Raw genomic sequence first — 10,609 nt, 5'->3', positions numbered from 1 at the left:
CGTTTGATGTGCAACTTACTAATTTTTTTTTTAATAGCAAACTAAGGGGGGAAACAGGCTAACAGTTTGCAAAAAAGAAAAGCCGGCACCTCTTTCTTTCCCTGTGAGGCTGAGACGGTGAAGTGCTTGGAGCGGGTACCACAGCCGCTCTCAGACATACTGCACTCCTCGCCTGGCAGGCAGGAGGGTGGGATGGGGCTTAGCATCCGGGGGTCTTTGCAGCTCTAAAGAAGAAAAGAAAAGAAAAGAAAAAAAAAAAACCCTGCCTTTCCATATCCCCGTGCTCTTCGTGGCAGAGAGATAGACTGCAGCTGAGAACTTGCATAGGATTTCTAAGCAATATAGTTTCAAGTAATGCAATTTTAGAAACATGAACATTTGTAGTTGACTCTATGGAGAGGTCCATCCACATCACATTCTAGGATTTCAGGCCTGAGCTATTAGGCTCTCCCGGGTTGGGCTTGGCACTGAAAGGCACATTTGGGTCCTTATTCTAATAACTTTATATTGTATAGCTCATGTATCCTTGGCCTTCTCATTCATAGGTGATCCGACAGTGGGAAAGGCTTCTCTGGGGGAGAGAGAGAAAGGATGAGGGAGAGAATCTAGGTAAGTCATAGTTTTGCTTCCTCCCAATTACCCAGTTTGGCTGAAAAGTGGCATAATGGATTTGTTTTAGCCTGCCCCATAGAAGCTACATTGGGCCACATCACTGTGTGTGAGCCTGCCTGCACATGCCACATCCTTGAATATTCATGAATTCATTTTCTTTCTGCCAGTTCCCTTCCCTCAGAGTTTCAGGTCACCCTCTGAGATCTTAAGTCCATCAGCGTTTTTTTTTTTTTGTTTTTGTTTTTTTTTTTTTTTTTTTTGCCACAGCTCCTGGCTGAAGCCTTTGACTGCAGAGGATGCAGGACGCTGCCCCAAGAGGGGGGAGGTGGCTGATGGGTGCTGCAGAGCCCCTGGAATGTCATGCAGGAAGGAAACCTGGGAGAGGGGTGCACCTGCTGTCATCCATTGGGTGGCTGAGAAAGGAGGTGCAGTGGCCCTGCCCTGGCCGGACCTGGTGAGCAGGGAGTGGAGGAGAAGGGCAGATCAACTGTATTTCTGAATGTAGCTCTCTGGGCTTTTTAAAAATAGCTCCTGCCATAGTCACCTCAAGTCTCACCACAGCCTGCTTTCTGGGGGCTCCTGAACCCAGCCCGTGTCTGGGTTTGGTTAGCCTACTTTCAGCCTTCCTCAGCTAGGCGCCTGCCTCTTTTTAAATATTTTGTCCAGTCATCCTCCTTTTACAGTCCTCTTCCCAGCATCTTGCTCTGAATGCCCATGTGGCGTTTGTTCTGTGTGTCAAAGCAAAGGTAAAATGAGCGACTTTAGAAAACCTGTTTAGAAAAAAAGAATCTTGACTTTTTCTTCCCCTGTCATGAATGTTTCTGCCTTAGCATTGTTTGTGATAGTGTCTTTATTTCTTTAGAAGAAGGCTTTTGGGTCTTGATTCACACTCGTGCATTTTCTTTCCCTTTAAGCATATTCTCCACCAACATGAAATGGGTTGAGGGCTGCTAACAAAACATACTCTTAGGAGATACAGATTATTTTAAAAGCAAATGTGGAAGTACGTGGATGAGACTCATTAATAGAATCCCCTCAAGGACTGTTTGAGGTGATGTAGTTAAAAAGTAAAATATATTTGCGTTACCACAGAGCTCATAAAATATAACTCTTAGAACTGCTGCAAAGCTGTTACTTCTCCAAGGCCAATAAAATCAGAAAACTTCAGATGAGTAGGACCAGATCCCTTTTGATTTCATTATTCTAAGGCTCTGTCAGAGCAGGAAGTTCTGTATGAGCATTTGTTTTGAAAAGCACAGTCTGAAATTTAGGCTGAAATTCTTAAGAGGCAAACCTCAGAAAAGCATCAGCTGGGGGGGTGGGGGCAAGTGAGCAAAATTCTCCTGCCACCAGTGAGCTGTAGGAGTGGTTCTCCAGAACAACAGATAGGTCCCAGTCACCTCACCATCATGTAGAAACACCAGTGTCAGCATCCTTTTGAAGCAAGGAGGGATGAAGGAAATAAATATGTGCAGGATACCTACCCTATGACCAGCCTTTAATATCTACTATTTAATAATTCCAAAATCCCCCTGGGATAGTGGTTGTTATTCAGCAAACAGCTGAGGCCCAGAAAGGTTAAATAATTTGCCGACTCACACTGTTACTCAGACCTAAGCTCTGTCTGCTTCCCGTCTGAGTAGTGCTCTACTCCTGCACACATTGCAGCCGGTGACATTTGCTGTTTCCATATGTCTCTGTGGAATTTGATAATTGCGTGCTGCAGTCTGCAGAGTGTGCATGTAGTAAACATCTCATGTTTTGAGGACACCATTCTGAACTGATTTAGATCAGGAGACTGTTAACGAGCATGTTAGCAGTCTCTCTTGGACAACTAGTGATGACAATTGACTATGATTGTTGTAGATTTTTTAAATGGCCCCATGTAAAATTAAATGGAGGCTACCAGTGGACAGATAACCGGTGATGTCACCTTTTAGGCATTACTCTAAACATCGGTTTACAAAACACCTTTCCTGGGATTATGAGCTAAAGTACCACTTGGCTGATCTAAGTTCCTTAAAATGACCACATCGTGACTTCTGCCTTTTTTCCATTTAAAATAATTTCATTTTCTGCCCTTGTAAATAGGTTTGATAAAGTGACTTGAAAAAATTACTATAAAGAATAAGAGAGGGATCCCTGGGTGGCGCAGCGGTTTGGCACCTGCCTTTGGCCCAGGGCGCGATCCTGGAGACCCCGGATCGAGTCCCACATCGGGCTCCCGGTGCATGGAGCCTGCTTCTCCCTCTGCCTGTGTCTCTGCCTCTCTCTCTCTATGACTATCATAAATAAATAAAATTTAAAAAGAAAAAAAAAGAATAAGAGAAAAAAAAGAATAAAAGAAAAATGCTGGCATTTAATATCTCCCTATCAGAGATTGCATGCTTCTTGCAAATGTTTAACTTTTTAAAAAGAAACATAAATAAAATCAACAGAAAATGCCTAATTGGAGGAAGCCACAAATAGATTTTTTTCTGTTTCTTATCACTAGTTTCTTTCTTCATATGTTACGCTCACCATAGGAATCATCACACATGAATCTTCCCATCTTTTGGGAAATATGTCTGAAAGAAAACTTTTCCCATTGTGATACAAAATATGCCTAATTTTATAGCATCACGTTGTGAAGTAATGCATCATAAAATGCGCTATGCAGCTATATAAGATTTAGATTGCAGCAGGAAAGGAATGTCATTTGAATAGATTAAGGATGAAAAGCACGTTTATATTCAAAACACGTGCGATATTAGAAATGACAGGAACTTGCTGCTGTCCAAGCAGAAATGATGGTGATGGGATCAAACCCTAAATGCTTGCTCCACGGAACTAGCCAGGGTAATGTATTTCCTCCCCAGAGGCCTGCTCCACGGTGTCTTGCCCTTAATCACAGTCACCAGATGCAAGAGGTAAGAGGGTATGCCTGGGACATTAAAGGGCTTAATTTGCAGTCATTTCAGGCAGGTCCCAGCCATCGCAGTCAGAACCCACAGTACTAACCCTGTTTGTTCAGTCGTGACTACAGGGGAATACCTGCTGCTGCTGTAGTTTGGGTCTTAACTAGCCACTGAAACATTCCATGCGGCACCTGGCTTTCTCTGCTGACCTTTACAGTGATTTAATAAATCAAGTGGAGGAATGTGAGATTTACAGTTTGCAAAGATAGAGGATAAGCATTTCCGTCTGCAGGAGACAAAGCCCTGAGGTTGGCTCTTTCACAGCCCTGCTGGAGCCCATCCAGGGCAGCAGTTCACTTTCTCGCCAGTACTTCACCACTGCACTGCACGAATGCAGCAAATACTGCAGTATGATTGCAAATGGGCGGATCCCTGGATTCCTACAGTAAAGCAGGCAGGCTTCTCACCCCAGGATATGTAGCAATGGTGTTTGGTAAGTTGAATACATAAGAGACTGTCTGGGTTAGAAAAGTGAAACTTGAGTGTGTCTAAATGGCTTGTTGATTGATTAAATAACTCATATGTTCATTCATCCATTGAATCACCAAATGTCAGCAGAACACTTACAACATGCACAATTCTGTGCAAGTGCCATGGGGCGGGGACTGGGGAGTACAAGGAGTTATGGCACAGTTCCTGTCTCCAAAGGGCTTGGAAAATACTTAAGCACAATAAAAAGACCAGCTACTGATACAGCAACATGGTTGCATCTCAAAAATGATACACTGATACCAGGTGAAAGGAGTCTTAGATGAGGGATGCATACTGTATAATTCCATTTATATAAAATTCATGAACAGGCAAACTAATCTGTGATGGAAAAAAAATCAGAACAGTTGTTGCCTCAGAGAGTGTGAGGTGGGGGATGACTGGGCGGAGGCACAAGAGCACTTTCTGGGGTGAAGGTATTGTTCTAGGTCTCAAGAAGTTTGGATCGTGCAGGCGTGTGCCTTTGTCAAAACTCGGAATGTAACAGGATTTTGTGCATTACACTGAATGTAAATTTTACATCAGGAGAAAAAACTATCCACATAACCAATCACGTTATAAACAGACAAAATGCATGCATATGAAACTCAAAATACTATGTAAAATTTAAATAATAAAAGGCAAAATTCTAAGAGGTGTCATGAGGATGAGAAGAATGGTACAAGCAGTAATTGCTGTGGTTTTGGGCAGGGAAGAGGTCAAGTGAATGAAATGAATCAACATTTCTGTGACTGGTTACTATGCTAGATGCTTCGATCAGGTATCTTGTTTAATCCTCATGGCGGCTCAGTCAAGTGGATATTCTTGTTGTTCTAAAGATGAGATATTGTATTTTTATTAGTTTGTTCCAACACTGCATTATAATTTGTTAGCAATCTTACATTGCTGCCTCACCCTGAATTTGTATGGCCTTTAAAAAAAAAAAACTTTGAAATCCACGGTATTAATGTATACTGTGGCTTTTTAAAAAATGTAAAAACATGAGTTTCATTTATTTTCTTTAAATCCGATCTTTAATATAAACATTTTTGGTCCATTGTTCAAATCTGCTGTGATAGTTTTAAAACCTTCTAACTTTATGTCAAATTCAATAAGAATGAGTTTCCCAATTTTTTTTCATCAACACCATTAGAAATGTGCTCTATATGCTATGCTTCATAGGATTTTTGGGATTGGGAAGTAATTTCAATTTTTCCACTCAAATTCTCCACTGGTTTCATCCTCAGCAGCTTGTAGCTTTTGCTTTAACAATCCCTTTTACAGAGTGGATTACCTCCCTCTACATGTTAACCACTGGACATTACTTCTCAACAGAATTCCTAGGGAGGTTGAGGCATTGGCAGCCAAAAAATGAGCTCTAGATTTTCACTTTGTGTTTCTTTCTCACTACATTCAGATTTCTTTTCTGTGTGATTCTTGTGGCATCCTCACATTTCCAGCAGATATGATAGTAGTGATATTTACATGGAGAGCAGAGGTTTCCTAAGCCTTTCTATATCATATTACTGGGTCCTTACAGCAATCCTATGAGGCAGAAACATATCTGCAGATGTTACCACCCTCACTTTTTAGATAAGGATGCTGAGAGGTCTGCAGAGGAAAAGTGATTTACTCCAAACCATACCTCCTGTAACAGTGGACTCAGGGCTATAACCTGAAGTCCCTATCATCAAATTCAATGAGAATTTTCTCTTTAAATCTCACAGTCTCCTATGTCCCAGGCCTATCCTTTTTCAGATCCGCTCTTGGTGCCATTCCAAAAAGATAGGGAAGATTTGTTGCTTCTTACCTTCAGATTGGGTATCTGTGGATGGCTACTAATATTAAAGCCCCATCTCATTAGCTCTAATCATTGTTAAAGGCCAATATCAATGGAAGAGGTAAGAGTTAAAGCCGATGTTAATCCTTTGTACCGAAGATTGTACCTGAGATTGGTAATAGCTTTTGAAAGAAGAAAAGAGACAGAGACAGAGAGAAAGCTTGAAGACTTTGAGCAGTCAGCATAGGGTAGGATGGGGGAAAAGACAGTAAGTGCCATGAGGATAAGGTGGATGGTCAGAGAATAAGCCAGAAATTGCAACAAAATATTTTTCATAGGCTTTAAGTTCACCATGCCTAAAGCAAAGCCTCTACTCCCATGGTATGATTTAACTGGGATATAACCCATATTAGTTAAAACAAATTAAACCTGCAATGACCAGGATAGATTTAAATCAGGGAAGAATCCCAAAGCCTTATTTTGGGTTGTCTTCTCCCAACTGAACTTTGGCCAAGGAAATTCGGTACATCGACAGGCCTTAGTTAGTCTGAGCTTCTCAGCTCTTACATACTGGAGGAGGGGGCTCACCAATCAGGAAAGGAACAAATGGAAGAGTAACTAGAGAAGAAGCAAAATGTTAGAATTACCTGCCTATCAGGTAACCAAACCTGAGGAGAACTGATATAAAATGAGATCATAATCCTATAATGTAAGAGCCAAAGGAAAAGGAAAACTTGCATTTTGTATGAATAATTGTGTGCAATATTAATAATAATTGCTTTGTGTCAGGTACCGTGTAAAATCGTTTACTTGGATAATTTCACTTAACCATCACAAAGTCCCGATGAGTTGGCTGTTATAATCACCCTCATTTTAAACATTTGGACACTAGCATTTAAACTAGAGACTAGGGGATCCCTGGGTGGCTCAGTGGTTTAACGCCTGCCTTTGGCCCAGGGCACGATCCTGGAGTCCCAGAATCGAGTCCTACATCCGGCTCCCGGGATGGAGCCTGCCTCTCCCTCCTCCTGTGCCTCTGCCTCTCTCTCTCTCTCTCTCTGTCTATCATAAATAAATAAATCTTTAAAAAAATAAAATAAAATAGAGACTAAACTGTATGCCTAAAGAGTTCAGCTATTGTGTGTCATTAACCCTCGCAGAACTCTAATGAAGGAAATATTATTTTCATTCTATAAAGATGAGAATGAGGTTCAGACAATTCAAGAATGCTGGTCAAGGTCTCAAAGCCAGGTCAAGGTCAAAGTCAGCCTGGTCAAAGTCTGTTGTAATTCTCTCACTTCTGCAATGACCAAAGTGCAAGGATGTTCTTCAGAGGTGCTATGCAAATAAACGCTCTCACTCTTTTTTCTTCCTATGAAGTATAAATTTGCATACTGATGCAAGAAAATGCTGCCATAATCAGGGTCAAGGGTGCTTAAATCATGTACAAGTAATTATAATGGTCATCTAGACAAAACACAATAGACACAAACCAAATAAGTCAACACTTTGCTTTATTAGCAAATTCCAAAAACAGACATCTATCACTGAAATAATTCGTAAAACTGAACTGCTCTTGAACATCTCTCTCCAGATCCAGACTTAATGCCTTATTACTAACTAGCAGTTCCTTTTATTATTATATTGTCTGGAAGAGAAAATCACACATTAAACCAGATTCCCCTCACCTTTCAGGATCACTTTATCCGACAAATTTAATTAACTGCACTACCAAATCACATTAGAATAACAGATATGCTTTTGAATAGGTCTGAGATATTTCAATTTGCAAAGTGTTTTATTTTTCTTATGCCAAAAAAGTTTTTGCCCATACGTTACTTAATACTTGCTATAAAAGTTATCCAAATTAAAAATTTCTTCCAAATCAATCCCCTAGTCTAGAAATATTACTTGAATAAGGCACACAACTCTGTCTAACACTTAAATGTGCAGATGGGTGGAAAACTCAGCTCTAAATAAAATCCAGAGCTGTCCAAAGGTGAAAGAAACTGCTCAAGGTGCAAAGCAATAGCAGTTCAAAAGGGAATCACTCCACTTCTGAGCTGGCCTTGACCCTAGATAGCCTCTCAGATCCTCTGCCAACCTGAGAATCTCTGATTCTAAAATACCCAGAGGTGAAAAGCGCTGGATAAGCTAGGACTGGGGAGCATTCACATCTTACTGTGGTCATGAATAGCATAACATTACTCCCCAAACTAGGACCTGCTAATACCTTAGTTCAGATATGAGCCAAAGATAGAATACAAGGAAATGCTGGCAGAATAAGATGTTTGAGGGAGGAAAGACAGGGTTACTAACTGAAGTTTTGGAGGAATATGTGTTTGCTTTATTTGCAAACTTTATTTAACTTTATTAAACTCATCTTTCCAGAACAGATGAACGCTAATAGAGAATATAATAGAACAGAATAGAGCTAATAATAAGTCACTGAACAACTGTCAATATTTTTATCAGTTGAATTGGTTCCCATTCGCCTAACACAATAGAATTCACTGTTTTCTCACTTCTGGTCTTTTCTTTTCATGGACTGTTAATAAAAGAAAGGAGAAAAAAGCAGACGCTTCTCCTACAGTTGCTTCCAAATCAATAGTTGAAACAGAGCAGATACTAGGTCCATTTACATTTCTCTCCTAGGACTCAAAACTCCACATGAAAAATAGATCCCATGTTTTCTGTCTCTCATTACTTCTTTCTCAAGTCTTTGGTTCTTTATCTCCTCCTCAAATTTGTGTACTGCTAGTTTCCTTTTGAAGAAAGGAACCTCAGGATTTGAACTCAAAGCTCAGGGAATAGTAGAGTGTGCAGTCTGAGGTTAGAGAGAAGACATGCAATCTCTGGGTATCACTCTGGTAGCCGTCCTAGATGATGCATAACCTGCTGTTGCTTCAAAAAAGAGGGGGAAACCATCTAACACCACTAGTATCATCTTTTTCCAGATAACTAAATGTTTAGTACATGATGTTCTGCACATAGTTTTGAAAGTCCACATAGTTTTGGGAAACCATGTAAAAGAGCAGAAAAAGTGCTAGCATTGAGGTTGAGGTATCTGATCTGAGATTTAGCTCTGTTGCTGAGCACAACTGTCTCAAACTGGGCCACATCTTCCCCTGGAGGGGTTGGAGGACTTTCCAAGAGGTTCGCGGCATAGACAGAACTAAGGGAATATATCTGCAGATCCCTGATGGCCATGTGCATGCAGTCTTTTGTAAAATCTATTTACTTGCAAACTTGTACTAATTCTCTTTCCCCACTTTCACCAAAAAATGAATAAGCTGAATCTGCAGCAATAAGATTTTGACAAAAATGCATTTAAATCGCATAGGATGATAAAATAATTTTATTTTCAACATTGTATTGATAAAGATGTATTGAAATGAAAAGTATTCTTATTCCAACCCTTTCTAAGTATGATGGGTTAAATAATGTGCCTCTGAGTGAAAAATAAACAGGTGTAATTCATAGTTATTTCGTTGACTGTTATCAAGAGACTTGGTGAAGCCTCTTTTGGTATACTTCCCAGAAATGAAGTGAAGAAATTACTTTAATCAACCAGAGATAAACTCATATGCAAGTTAGTTGCTTTCCAAGTCTTTGCTTTTAACAAAATTCAGGAAGAACTTAATTGATTCAATGATAGATCATTAGAATATTTTTCATAATAGGTCAATATGTGCTTTTGGCCTAAATTTTGGAAAGATTCCAAATATTAACTGACATTGCTGAAACGATATAAAATAACCTAAAAACTTCTATTCCTGTATACTTATGCTCACATACTTGTGTATATACTTGTATACTTTATACTTATTTAGGTAAACAAGATTTCTCAGCAATTTTGTATTTTATATATGTGTGTATGTGTGCCCCCCACACACATGTGTGTATTTTTTAAAAAGAAAGAATAAAATCACTTTATTATTTATTTTAGTAATCAGTAGTATTAATTCATGCATATATGGATTAAAATATCCACTATGAATAAAAGCTTATTCTTTATTTTAATGATTACTTATTAATTTATAAGCTATCCATGCTTTGAACAATTGTGTACTAATAGTACTTATAAATCAACCCAGGAAATTATATAATACTTAGATACTTATAATTATATGAAATAAAACATTTAATTTATATGCTTATACTTATTCATACGGCAGAAAAGAATGATAGAATTATATATTTTTAAAGACTTGTATTTAATCATTTGATGAAGAGAGAGAGCACAAACAGGGGGAGCAGCAGGAAGAGGGAGAAGGAGAAGCAGGCTCCCTGTTCAGCAGGGAGCCCAACTCAGGGCTGAATCCCAGGACCCTAGGATCATGACCCGAGCCAAAGGCAGTTGCTTAACCAACTGAGCTACCCAGGCACCCTGAATGATAGAATCATAATTACATATGTAAGATTCTATATATAATATATAGATATATAAATCTATAACAAGATTTACAAGCATAAAATATACTATATGGGGATAAAATAATGTGGAAAAGAGTAATGGAAATAAAAGTTCAAAGAGAAAAATGAGTTACAAAATTGGTAAAGGGTAAAGAAGAGCTTATTCATGCCTTTTTTAAATGAGTGGTGATGAGTAACACGTTGATATTGTATTCAGATTCCATTTGATAGGTTTAAATGGGTAACTTAATTTTATTTTGAAATATCTATGTTTAAGATACATTGGAAGTTACAACTTTTGCAACTATTTACACTTACAATGAAAAGTTGTAGATATCAATTAAAATCAAGAGAAACGGGATCCCTGGGTGGCTCA

The sequence above is a fragment of the Canis aureus genome, chromosome 24 (assembly GCF_053574225.1).
Source record: "Canis aureus isolate CA01 chromosome 24, VMU_Caureus_v.1.0, whole genome shotgun sequence".
NCBI lineage: Eukaryota > Metazoa > Chordata > Mammalia > Carnivora > Canidae > Canis > Canis aureus.
The sequence above is the reverse complement of the archived record's forward strand: the minus strand, read 5'-3'. Positions refer to the sequence as shown.